The sequence below is a fragment of the Nelumbo nucifera genome, chromosome 4 (assembly GCF_055504915.1).
Source record: "Nelumbo nucifera cultivar China Antique chromosome 4, China Antique-T2T, whole genome shotgun sequence".
Lineage (NCBI taxonomy): Eukaryota > Viridiplantae > Streptophyta > Magnoliopsida > Proteales > Nelumbonaceae > Nelumbo > Nelumbo nucifera.
Window position 1 is genome coordinate 79,988,973 of NC_142652.1, and position 13,580 is coordinate 80,002,552.

Sequence of the window (13,580 nt, forward strand, 5' to 3'; positions counted from 1 at the left end):
GAGAAACCCGAACCAGCTGAACCCATTTATATCGGTTCTGGTTATGTGATTTTGTCCCACGGCCCACGGGCCGGGCTTTGCCTCTATATCAACATATCAACAGAGCACATTCAGGCGGAGCCCGACCCGAGCCAGGCCAACCATCACACTTAAATCTTGAGCCCGAGCCCGACCTATATATATAAAGTCCGAATCTTCATTAATAAATTAAAAAAATATTTGTTATTCAATATAAAATTGATTTATTTATATTAAATGATTTCAAAATCTAAAAATATTGAAACATGTCAATATAGCTCAAGCCATGATAGAATATATAATATATATAGAAAAAATATAAATATTATACTATATATATTGAAAGATGTCAAATATTATTATTATTATTATTATTATATATATATATATATATTATATAAATATTATCAGGTTGGGCTTGAATTTGAACTGGGATTTTTTGAGAAAACTTGAGATTGGTCCCAAAAAAAAAAGTTTTACTTAGGTGTTTTGGGTCTAAGTCCACAAGCCTAAATTCATATCCAAACCCAACTAAGAATGGGCCAAGCCGGACCAACTCATTAAACCTCCAACCCAAGAACAAGTCTAATATCAATTAATAATTGGATCATTTTGAGTTTTGCTTGTTTCGAACTGACTCAAATCCAAACCCATTATTTTGTTAATTAGGCCATAATAGTCTACCGTAATTTTGATAACCACAATTATACATAGCAAAATGCCCATGATGATTCAAAACCAATATTTTCATTTTAAAAAAGAGGTGGTGTGGTTTTGAAACATAACCATTTTCAGAAGTTTAAATTGAACACCACCCAAAATCATTGGATTTGTTGTAATTGGCACATCCAAATCCATTTCTTACTTTGTTACTAAGAGTGCCATGTGGAATAATATAAAAGGGTAAAATACTTAAACTATCCCTATGTTTTAGCAAATAGACTAAAGTTACCCTAATGTTTGAAAAATCTATACTACATATAAAAGTGTGGATGCAAAGTAAGTTTTCTTCGATTAAAATTACCTTCTATTTATTTGTTTGGGAAAGGGCATAAAAGTCACTTTATTATAGCTTTAATGTCAGTTTTAATGGCTATTAAAATGCTCATATTTATGTACTTATTCCATCTCTAATTTTAAGGGTTGAAAGTGTAACTTCAATTATTACTTTCTATCTAATTTAATCCCCTCTCATTAAGTCTTGTACTTAAGAAATTAACTCTCATTTTCTCTTATTAAATCATATATTTAAGTTATTTTTAACTAATAAATGCTACCAATTAGATATACGTCAATATTTTTAATATTATAAATCCATATATTTTGAAACTAACTAAAAAACAAAGTCATTCTTTATTCAATTGGTGGCTAAACAATTCAACCATCCAAATCAAATTAATCAACAAATGCAGTCCTAGTTAGGTAATAAAATTTTCAAAATAGAAATAAATATATAAAAAATACAAAAATGTAGAAAAAATTACACATTTATGATATTTTTATTAATCAAATTAAAAAATAGGTGAATAAACAATAATTATTTTTTATTGATAATGAAAATGAAATACATAATTTTAGAAATGACAAAAAATGAAATTATTTTATTATTTGGCAAAGACCAATAGTTCAACTTTTCAATCAAATGTTTTAACCTTTAATGTCATAAACAAATAATAAAATATAAAAATATAAAATGAAAAAAAAACATAAATTTTTCAAAAAAAACATTCATGCACATGTATACTATCATATATTTATCATATTAAACAAAAAGTAAATGTGGCATATCAAAATTATTTTTACCCATAAAAATACAGAATAATATATAGAAAAAATTAAACACATCTATAATTCTATATTTACACCACTATTAAAATGACTAAGATTGTAGAACTTTCTTTTAACTAAAATACTCATTTTTAATTTAATCTCTATTTAATTGTGAGGTTTAAATTGTAAATTGAACTACTACTTTTTACCTCATTCAATTTCCTTTATTTAAATCTTACATTTTTTTTATAAATGAGCAAAAAAAGATACACAAAAAATATAAAAACATTACAAAAAAGAAGAGTCCAGCTAAGTAGGTAGGCCTATCGATGATACTTGAAACTTCACAACTCAATTTGATTATCATATATTAGGATGATGTGTCTATGTAATCAGATTTGGATTTTGCAATCTGCATCCAATTAATAGTAAAAAACATATACATATATATATAATAAAAAATATATAAAGTTTATAGAAAATTTTGGATATATTGTTACTATCATTATCATCATCTAAAATAACCACGTGCAAAGCATGTGCACACTTACTAGTTATTTAAAGTATCCTTAAGTTTTTTGACAATTAACAATCATCAATATCCATTAATGGAATGTTGGAAAAAACTATTTTGCCTTCATTCTTCATCAAATTTTCAAAATTTTACCATTTGAACGTCAACACTTGTTAGGAAGAAAAGCACTAACAAACAACACGTGATTAAGAAAAGAAACTATTTCAGAAAATATATAACACTTGTTATAAAAACTTGCATGCTGAGTGAAGGGAAGGGTCACAACTCACTAATGGGGGAGGGGGGGGGGTTGGGAGTGCTTTTCACATGTGTGCACCAAGCCGTGTTGAGCCAGGACAAGACGGGACGGGGTGTGGGTATGTGAACGTGTATACATACGCTAATGGGGACAAGGTTATCCTCATCCTTGTCCCCACAAGGATCCCCATTCCTCGTATTTTTTATAATGTTAACCATTTTGTTTTTGTTTTGTTTTTGTTTTTTTTATTTTATTTAAAAAAATAAAATTAAATAATTAAAATTTACAATCCTATTAGAAAAGATTCAAACATATTCAACCATGTTTTAAAAAATATTAATATATAGATGTATGTGTACATATATACATATATGACACATGCATATATACATATATATTAGTGGGGATCCCACGGGACGGGACCGCCCCCGCCCCATCCCTACTAACAGGGATGAAAATTTCCCTATCCCTGTCCCCGTAGGGGGAAAATCATTCCCATCCCCGCCCCATTCAGTGCGGATCCCCATGGGGATTGGGGAAATGGGAAAATTTTCCATCCCTACTTCTATGTCCATTCAGGTGACTAAGAACACTCTATAAAAGGAGTGTTGGTCAAGCCAGAAACACAGATCAGTGCACACATCACAATTTGCTCTCTCAGTCAAGTGTCAATTTTCTGAGCATCATTCTTGGTGGTTCGCGGAGGTCTGGTAAGTGAGTGCACGCCTACCAGTGGCCTGTGGGTTGTTTTATCTTAGCGACCGATTTGCAATCACCCAACTACACCATAGGGGGCAAATGTGGTTTTAAGGAGAGTGACCAAATGGCATGACTGAACCCTCATCTCTATAATTTCTTAGATTCACAATTCTGCAAGTTCTTAATTTGGAAAGCGATTACCAATAAGTTCCATCCTGCCTTCTTTATTATTTTCCAACAATCTTAAAACCGCATTTATGTAACCTATCTTTGCTAACCCCATCATGAGGAACCAGATACTGTCAATAATTCCCACCTTCTCTAAGATTGAACCTTTCAATGGAACCAACTACAAACGTTAGATACAATGCTTTCTATTTGCCTTAGAGAAATTAGGGGTAGCTTTTACTTTGACTGGACCAAACCCACTAAACATGGAGGACCAGCCCGTTCTGTTGTTGTACAGCACTGTATTACGGCTGACCATCTCTACAAAAGCCATATCCTCAATTGCTTGTCTAATGAAGTGTACAATGTCTACTCTTCCTATAACTTTGCCTATGAAATTTGGAATGCATTGGACAACAAGTATGCTCTACAAAATGCTGGGAATAAAAAATATGCGATTGTTATTTTCCTGCATTTTACCATGAAAGAAGACATGAACGTGTTTACCCAAATAGATGAGTTCTAAGTGCTTGTGGGGGAACTAACAAAGGAAGGCATGATACTATCAAATGAATTTATTGTCGGTTCTCTCATAGAGAAATTGCCACATACATGGAATGATTTCAAAACAAGTATGAAGCATAAGATAAATGACACTACTTTAGACCAATTAGTGGTTCAAATTAAAATAGAAGAAAATAATAGAAAGAAATATGAAGATGAGAAAAATCAGATTTCCAAAACCAATATGGTAGATGAAATGACTACAAAATTCAAAAAGAATTTGAATGTGAAAATGATCAAAAATTCAAGAAGCAACAAACGAAAGGTAAGTGCTTTGTATGTGGCAAACCCGAGCATTGCAAGAAAAGTTGCCAGTATCGAAAGAAGAAAGACTCTAGAAAACCAAAGGTCAATTTGACTAAAGATGTTATTGCAGCCATGATAGCCGAGGCAAACATGGTTGACAAACCGAATGAGTGGGTATTGGACACAAGTGCTACTAGGCACATATATGGGGACTGCAGCTCCTTCTATGAGTTCACAACTCAGTCTAAGGGAGAGCGAGTCTTCATGGGAAACTCACAAACTTCGTAGGTCGTTGACAAAGGAAAGGTGCTCCTAAAACTGACTTCAAGAAAACTCCTAATGCTGAATGATGTGTTGCATGTTCTAGAGATTAGACGAAATTTGGTATGAGGAGCACTCCTCAACAAAGTAGGACTAAAGCTCACATTTGAAGTGGACAAGACTGTGTTGAGTAAAAATAATGTATTTATTGGGAAATGATACAATGCTGGTAGACTATTTGTACTGAACATTTCTGATATTATTATAAATAAGAATGCTTCTTCTTCTGCTTATATTGTTGAATCGATTGATATTTGGCATGTTAGATTAGGACGTCATAGTGCTCTTTATTTAAAACGGTTATGTAAATTAGGAGTTTTGAATGTTCCTATTGATTTTACAAATGAAAATTGCCAAGTATGTGTAGAAGCAAAGTTCACTAAAAAACATCATAAAAGTGTATAACGAGAAACTGAATTATTAAAACTTATACAGAGTGATCTAGGATACCTTAAATTTCATGAAGCTAGAGGAGGAAAACTATATTATATAACTTTTACAAGTGACTTTTCTAGATATGCAAAAATAATCTTACTTAGATTAAAAGATGAGGTTGAACAAGCTTTTATAACTTACAAGACTAAACTAGAAAATTAGTTAAGAAAGAAAATAAAAAGACTTAGAATAGATAGAGAGACTGAATATGATGGAGAAACCATCAAGAAATTCTTTGAAAAAAAAATGGAATCATATATGAAACTACAACCCCTTCCCAACCTAAATCTAATAGAGTTGTAGAAAGACTTAAAAAACATTAAAAGAAATGATGAATGCTATGCTTATTAGTTCAGGTGCACATATGAATTTGTGGGGGGAATCAATCCTAACAGCTTGTCACTTATATAATAGAATACCTCTCAAAAAGAAATGACAAATACCATTTGAACTGTGGCATAAAAGGAAATTTAGTTTAAACTACCTAAAAGTTTGGGGTCACTTAGCAAATGTTGAAATACCTGAACCTAAAAGAAAGAAACAGTACGGCTAAACGGTTCCTTGTAATTAAAACAATTGATAATGTTGTAGAGAATAACACAATAAATAAGCAACCTTCCCAAGTCCACAAAAACCAAGAACGACAATCGAATGCTCAAGGAATTAGTACTTCATTTAGTTAAGAATACACTAATTTTAGGAATCAATGACCAGATTTAAGGAGAAGTAAAAGACAAAGGAAAGAAACAAAGTTGGGTGATGGAATGTTCACATTTTTGGTGGACAATGACCCAATAACCTATCAGGAAGTCGTTACCTCACCTAATGCAGTATTTTGGAAAAAAAACCATAAAAAGTGAAATAAACTCTTTAGTCACTAATCACACTTGGGAACTTGTAGATCTCCCTCCTGAAACTAAGGCACTTAGTTGTAAATGGATCTTTAAGATAAAATTGAAACCAGATAATACAATAAATAAATTCAAGGCTAGATTAGTTGCTAAAAGGGTTTAGACAAAAAAAAAAGATGTAGATTTCTTTGACACTTATTCCCTAATTGCAAGGTTAACTACAATTAGAGTCTTGTTTTTTATAACATCCATTTACAAACTGGTGGTTCATCAAATGGATGTCAAAACCACTTTCTTAAATGGAGAATTAGAGGAAGAAATAAATATTAAGCAACCTGAAGGCTTATAATTCTAGGACAAGAAAATAAAGTATACAAGCTAATTAAGTCTCTATATGGCTTAAAACAAGCTCCCAAACAATGGCATGAAAAATTTGATAATGTATTAATAACAAATGGATATAACATAAATGATTCCGATAGATGCGTCTATAGCAAGTTCGAAAATGATAAAGGAGTCATGATCTGTTTATATGTTGATGATATGCTAATAATGGGATCAAGTCTAGAGGTAGTAAAAGAAACAAAATAGTTTCTGATGTACAAATTTGATACCAAAGACTTGGGTGAGGCTGATGTTATCTTGTGGATTAAAATCCATAAACAATAAGGAAATTTTATTCTCTCTCAATCACACTATATGGAAAGTATTCTTAGAAAATTTGGACACTATGACTATAAACCTGTTAAAACGCCTATTGACTGTAGTATTCACTTAAGGAAACATATATGAGAACCTGTTTAACAAAAGGAGTATGTAAGTATAATTGCATCTATATCTTACTTAATAAATTGTACAAGACCAGATATAGCTATAGTTATTGGAAAATCAAGTCAACATACTCATAATTCAAAAAATGAACATTGGGAAGCTCTAATGAGATTATTAAAATATTTAAAAGGAATTATAAATCTTGGTTTACACTACTCAAGTTTTTTTCCTGTTTTAGAGGGCTTTACTGATGCGAATTAGATTTCAGATTCAAATGATAATACTTCCACCAGTGGATATGTTTTTACCCTAAGTGGTGGAGTAGTATCGTGGAAATCGGTAAGGCAATCCTATAATACTAGCTCAATAATGGAGGTTGAATTCATTGCATTAGAATTGATAGAGCTCGATAAAGAGTGGCTAAGGAACTTATTGGCAAATATACCACTTTGGACACGGCCGATTCTGCCTAAATCTTTCCATTGTGATAGCCAAGCAGCGATAGTTAGAGCAAAGAACAAAACTTATAATGGTAAAAGGAGGCATATCCTCCTAAGGCATAACTTGGTAAGGCAATACATCAGCGAAGGTACAATCGCTATGGATTTTGTGAGGTCTAAAAAGAACTTTGCAGATTTGTTAACCAAACCACAGACTTCTAAAGTGATTAATGAGGCATCGGTAGGTATGGGGCTGAAGCCCATTACATAAGTCATAGTGATGGACACCCAACCTATGTGAAAGGAGATCCCTAGAATTAGGCTAAATGGGTAAAAACGAGTCGCTAAATGACTTGGGAAAGCACTATCATTTTATGTCCCATTTTAGATGTCGAAGTAAGATAGTGCTCATTACAATTTAAGGAGGTTGAGTGTAAGGCTCTTAATCAGTTAAAAATAGTATGTGCAGTGCAAGCTAAATAATTGACCTAAGTGAGTGTGAAGTGTGGTCGCTTTTGAGAGACATCTAAGGGTTGACTCTTTAAATCACTCATGATTCCAAGAGAGGAACAGGCCGAAATGTTCCAAAAACAAAAGAACCACTAAAGAACTGGAGAGTTGAGTTGGTAGGCAAGTTAGCTAGTTACGACAAAGAGGAAAGGTTGAAGGAGTCTAACTCCACTTGTACTCTGTAACATAGCCTATCATACCTAAGTGTTGATTGAAGTACAAAAGACATCACTATGAATACTTTTCACACCGTGATGCTCAAATTGTTTGATCTTCTTGTAATTTTGAATATTGTGGGGAATTGTTAGAAGGAGATTCAAAATTTCAAGAATCCCTCCTCCCTCCCTTGTGTTCTTTGGGTTTTGTCTTTTCCTCTTCCCTCCTTTAAATGCATGGGACGACTCCTTGTCCCACATTGCTTGGGAAGGGAGTTGAGTTTGAGTATATCTATAGACTTGCTCTCTCTCTATAGGTAGGAACCCATAGGAGGAAAGCACTATAGATATTCACATGCATGTGAGGAGGGTTGGGGGTGCTTTTCACATGTGCGCGCTGAGCAGAACCAGGTCGGGACGAAGTGTAGGCGTGGGTACATGTATATGTATACACGCACTACACCGAATCATTTTGGTTTTGACCGGTTTAAACAGTTTGACTTTTGAATTTCAAAGTTTATTTTTTAAAATGTTTTCTTCTTACTATTCGTGTCTCTTCTTCTTTGTGTCTCTTCGAACAGGTGGGTTGTTCTGAAGAGACATCTCTCTGAAAAGACACTTTTGTATCCATTCGGGTGACTAAGAACACTCTATAAAAGGAGTGTTGGTCGACTCAGAAATACAGATCAGTGCATACAACACAATTTTCTCTCTCTATCAAGTGTCGGTTTTCTGAGCATCATTCTTGGTGGATCGCGGAGGTCTAGTAAGCAAGTGCATGCCTACTAGTGGCATGTGGGTTGTTTTATCTTGGTGACCGGTTTGCAATCACCCGGCTGAACCATAGGGGGCAAATGCAGTTTTAAGGAGAGTGACCAAGTAGCATGACTCAACCCTCCTCTCTGCAATTTCTTAGATTCACAGTTCTGTAACACTACAGTTTTGCAAGTTCTCAGTTTGGAAAACGATTACCAATAAGTTCCATTCTGCCTTCTTTATTATTTTCCAATAGTGAGGCACCTCGGCCCCATGACATGAGTTGGATGGTGGACTCTTCTTTGGTTTTCCATAGCAGGAACCTTAGAAGAGGAAGAAGAGGTGGACGAGAAGTAGCACGCTAGGGACGAGCAGTGTATGCGATGTGCCATCAAACTTTGCAACCTCTTCTTTGTTTGTTGAAATGTCCCTAGAGGTTTAACCAGGGTTTAGGAAGGAGATGATGCTCAGTAATGTCTCAACTAAAGCTTAACTCACACCAAATTCACACAAACCCACCCAAGCATTTGGGCTTCCTCTCCTTCTTTCCCTTTTCTTATTTTCTTGTAATAGAGATTTCTATTGATCGGGTCAACTACTTGAGTTCAATTTCAAGCACGGTCACAGAGATGAAGGATAACGAGATTGTGTCCATGAAAACACTAAGGTCAAGATCATACACCAAACAATCCAGTAGCTCCTAAAGAAGAACATAGTAGATCGGCAAAATCTATCAAAAGTAGCTTGGTCGCAGCCGACAACAATGATGATGATGATGACGATCAGATGTTGCTCTCTATATTTCTTTCCCATGTAACTGCTAATCTCCTTTGTTCACAAAACCTGTGCTTCTCTATTATACACTTCCTTTTTAATCCTTTAGGGGAACCCACAAGCCATACACAGGAACATCCTTTCAATAGTGCCTGCTGGAAAAATATATAAAACCCAATTGAAGATTATTGCTCTAATAGACTCATACATCACTGAAAGAGAGGCTATTGCTATGAAACAGAGAAAGAGAAGCCTTTGCAATCAATTGAAGAAATCTAGTAAAATTGTGTTCATTCAATCTCTAAATTAGTTAAAGAAATAAAGATTCCAGAGAACCCAATTCCAATATCTTACCATTTCAAAGCCCTTACTATCACCAAATGCCAAAGGGTATTTTTTTCGATCATAAAAGGGTAGTTTAGGAATTTTGAAAAAAAATAAAATGTCACGTGGCATCACATGATAGTGGATATTAATGGCAACATGAATAAGGGATAACTTTGTCCATTGTCAGAAATACTAGATACTTTAAGTGATTATGCAAACCATAGGGTAACTTCTTGTCTATTTGCTAAACCATAGGGATAGTTTAAGTAGTTAACCCTATTTTAAAAACAATTTTTCTAGAATGTAGTTGTTGAGACCCAGAGTGGATACACTAAAAAATTTAGGGACTTAGGGTTCCAAGGATATGCAATATACACACCTTGCACGCATAGGAGAAAAGTTGATCATCATTCTCAATCTAAAAGCAAATAAACACTATACTTTGGTTTGATCTTTGGTGATGCAGTCTCTGGGCCCACCAACTTTAGCCTTTATTATGGTCTTCTTCTCTGTAATTATTTCCATGTTCTTATGATACCCTAATTTAACTTCTCTCATATCACTACACAACTCCTGGTTGAAAAAAAAAATTCCAACCTTTGTATCACTCTTTCCTTTCAATGGCCCTTTCTTCTGACTAATTTTGCTTCGAAAGGTAGATAAAAAATAAGAGGAATTTCCATTGTTTTTCATTTTGAAAATTTGAAAAACAATAAAGGGCAAAATCAACTATAAAAGAGTAATTTTGAAATTAAGAAAAATTATATTAGCCATGTGACATCACATGCAATGGGATTGTAACCGTAGGGGAGGATTTTGTCAATTGTCAGAAAACTTAAAATACTTTAAGTAATTTTTTAAAATAGTAGGGTAAGTTTTAGTCTATTGGGGTAGTCTTAAGTATTTTACCCTTAGGCTATGCTTGGTTTGAAGGAAAATGCAGGGAAAGGAAGGAAAAGGTAGGAAAACTTTTACAAACCTTGTATAGGTCCCCCCGTCTTTCCCTTCCTTTCCCTACCTTTTCCTTTAAACCAAGCATAGCCTTAATAGAAACTACAAACTGAACCTATGGTTGCATCCTCAAAAACACGAAGGGAGGAGTGTAATTTGGACTGATCCAACCAAACTCAACCCCAACGAATGACACAACATTAGTCATATGTGGTTTAAGATAGACAACAAAAAGGGGGGAAGAAGAAAAAAAAGGCAATTGATTGACATAATCCCTACCAAAGGACGACATAGCAACAACAACCTTATGCAATTCTCTATGCCGCATTCCATGGAGACGTCTCATCTCATGAACCCCGTACCACTTGCATAAGGTTAGGGGTGCTCACAGTTTGGTTAATCGAATCGTGGGCCTATTTTTGAAATCAAACCTGTATTACCTATTTTTGGAAAATTAGTAATCGAAATTGAACCAAAGCCCATCGGTTAATCAGTTGATCGGATCAATTAACCGTTGTTTTTATTTATTTTTTATATTTATAAAATATATTATAAAAAATATATAAATATATAATACAATATATATATATATATTATACATACAATATATAGAAATATATGTATAGTGGTCAGTTCGATTAACTGCCAGTTTTCTATATTGATTAACTGAGACCAAACCAACTTGTTCAATTAACCAAATTTCAGTTCGATTTTGGTTTTTCTTGCTCACCCCATATAAATTAGATCACATTGGACCAAATTCCATTATAATTTGAATAAAAGCTTCCCTTTGGGCCTAATAGTACTTTAAATATCACCTATAATAATTTCTTCAACCAAGATTGCCTCACAAACTTTCTTTATTTATTTCCAAAATTCTCTCTCTCTCTCTCTACTCAAATTATGAACTTCATAATTTTTCTGTCTCTTAATGGATAGCTATGATCTAGTATATGAATTTAATAATAATAGATTTTGAAGGCTTCAACGTTTTTTCTAGACAAAATTGGGGTGAACAGAAAAGCAGGGTGCAAGCCCAACAACTAGGGATTGAATGTTGGTTAGGACATCAACCAAACGAACCCAGCCAAGTAACCCTATGATTTGGATACTTACCAATTTTCTTTTTGGATGGAACACCACATGAAAGGTTGAGAAGAAGTATTAGGACAAACTTAGCCAAGCAATAATGTGATCAAGGTTCAAAATATTGATATATCTGATACGCAGGTAGGGGTGTATCGATACTTTTTTTTCATTTTTTTATTTTTTTTTCAAAATTGGTTTAGGGGTCAGTTTAAGGCTCCTCTACCCCCTGAACTGGTCAGAACTCTGATACACTTTCTGTAGGGGTGTATCGGAGAGCTCCCGGAACAATACGTATTAGCCAATACGAGTTGATACTTTGAACCTTGACTGTGATTACATTGGTGGGTGGGAAAAACTTGATTTCTTCAAAATCCAGTGCCTCTCAAGAGAGTCTGCAGATGGATAGAATGGGCTTTACTGGAAACAGGTTAGAGACTCTGAAGGCGATGTCTATCCATGTCTGACACGCATAATCCTGTTAATCATCCTATACTAACTACTTGCCCGATGAGCAGAGATGGAGCCTGGAGAAAGTCTTCATGAATTGGGACGAGGAGTTGTTTTGGTGAGTTGTTGGGTATTTCTCTATTGATTGAATCCTTCAAATAAAAGCACACTGGTTCATGGTTGTGATGTAGAAAAGATATGGTATGGGAAGAGTTTTAATTAATCAAAATCCACCCATGAATTTTGATAAATAACACCTAATTGACTATCCCATTTATGATTCCAGTTGATTGATCAGAAATTTTTCAGATATTATATCTTTTCCATATCATAGTCGAACCCACTAAAAAATAGTCCATACATGAATTTGAATACCTGGATGGTCCAACAATAGTGCTGAGAATCTGAGGCCACAGTAAACAAAAGGAAACAGGTAGTGCTGTGAAGCATGGGCACATATTTGAAACTGAACCTGTACTTTTGGTTTCTGGAAAATGTAAAACCAAAACTGAATCGAATCATTCGGTTAATCGGTTGGCCAGTTTGGTATTTTGGTTTTTATATCTATATGTATTATAAATATAGATAATATAAATTAGTGTTTTAAAAAAAAAATGTAGTATAAATTACATTTTACATGTAATATCTTTTATGTTTAATTTATATTTTTATTTTGATTTATAATTTTTTATTTATAAAAATTGCTAAAAATTGGGATTTAAGGCTAAAAAGGTTTTTTTTCCTTTTGCAAAAAATAACAGGACAATGTGCTAAAAGTCCTTAGAACCAAGATTCAAAATATCGATACGCCCGATACACCGGCAGGGGAGTATTGGGCCATATCGGTACCTTTTCTTTTACTTTTTTTTTATTTTTTTTCAAAAGCAGTTCAGGGGGCCGGTTTAAGGCTCCTTCACCCCTGAACCGGTCAGAACCCAACGCACCCCCTGTAGAGGCATATCGGGGAGCTCCCAAAATGATATGTATCAACTGGTACATGTCAATACTTTGAACTTTGCTTAGAACACATAAATGTCAAAAAGTTACCCAAAATTAATATAAAGATCACCCCAATAAATCTAATAAATGAGTGCAAAGTTATGGATTCTAAAAATTTACTTTACATACATACATACATAAAAATTGAATCCAAATACCATATATTTATATTAAACATACTAATCAATTAGGTTAACACCGGTTTTTCTTCTAGGCTAACCGCAACCGAACAAGCAAAACAAGCGACAGTGGCTGAAGCTCATGTCCTAGTGTACCTACCAAGAATGTGAATCCCCCAGCCTCTCAGGTGGCCTACAAAGCAGAAGTCATTCAAGGACAAGCCACCAAGGACCACAACCACAGGGAGGAAGGTGAAGATGACGGGCTTCCGCTTATCCTTTTCGCCTTTATCAGAAATATGCATAAATCGCAACAACCCAATCAATGAACATCGGGCTCTTGTTATGATCGAATAATGGAAAAGGATATTTGCATTGAAGACTAAGGCTCAATTAG